A 1,284-nucleotide genomic window follows, 5' to 3' on the forward strand; every position below is an offset into this window, starting at 1 on the left:
TACTGAGCCATCTCCCCGGGCCCCCCAGTTCTTTTCCTCCGAATGCCTTCAGGGCAGGTTTGGCTGGCTTGAGTTGTGGGGATCAAACCACAGCAAGCTGAGCCTGACTGCTTTGTTGAAGCAGCCACTTAAAGAACTGGGCTAAGGGGCAGCCCTCCCCCCAGTTCTTAATTATAATTAATCTTTATAATTTTCTTATAGTTATTTGATGGTTATTTGTATTTTCCTTTTTTGTTTATATCTTTACCCATTTTTCTATTTTCTATTGATTTGTCCTTTTTTAGAGTTTATTTATTATTTATTTATTTTGTGTGTGTGTGGTCAGCTCAGCCCACCAGGGGGCGGGGCTGGCTGGCATGTGGTGCTGGAGGATTCAACCGCTGTCCCTGTGTTTTGCTTAGCTTAGCTTGTTCTAAGTAAGTGCTTTAGACCACTGAGCCATCTCACCAGCCCCACCCTTAGAGTTTTTATATACAAAGAAATTTGTTCTTTGTGGTATTTTACAAATCTCTTTTGCAGGTTGTAGTTTGTCTCTTTAATTTTTGTTTTTTGGCAATTTTACCATGTAAACACCTTAACCTTTTAAGCAGTAATAAAAGATGTCTATCTATTTTTTAAATTTCTGGTTATTTTTTTTTGGTGGGGGGGCAGTTCAGACTCAAAGTGATCCTCCTGTCTCAGCCTCCCCAGTACTGGGATTACAGGTGTGTGCCACCATGTCGGGTTTCGGGGCCAGCAGGGCATGCAGTACCAGGAGTCAAACTCAGGATTCTGGGCTTACCAGGCAGGTGCTTATGCCGCGAGTTATCTCCCCAGCCCTGGGTTTGTTTTTGTGAGATAAGGTCTCACTCTGTGGTTCCTGCTGAATCTGTGGTGATCCTCCTGCTTCAGCCTCCTGAATGCTGGGACTACAGGCATGGGCCACCACGCCCAGATCCTCCGTATTCCTCCATGTTCCTTTTCTGTGCTGATCAGTATCAACTCTAGGAGCTCATACACACTCGTGCACCCTCCCACTGAACAGGGCCTCAGCCCTGTGTGGAACCGGGGATTGAACTCAGGCCCTTCCGCTCGCCAGGCAAGAGCTTACTCTACTGAGTCATCTCCCCGGCCCCAGCTCTGTTCATTTTGCAAACACAACACTGCAAGTCTTGGCCAGCAGGCGCACAGAAGCCAGGCTGTGTGCTGAGGCTCGGTGAAGGGCCGCCGCAACGGGAGGCGCAGGTCCTCTCCTTATCTCGGCTGACGGATAGAAGTCAGTGATGCAGCGGGAATGCGGGAGGG

Source organism: Octodon degus, unplaced genomic scaffold (assembly GCF_000260255.1).
Source record: "Octodon degus isolate 3935 unplaced genomic scaffold, OctDeg1.0 scaffold00018, whole genome shotgun sequence".
NCBI lineage: Eukaryota > Metazoa > Chordata > Mammalia > Rodentia > Octodontidae > Octodon > Octodon degus.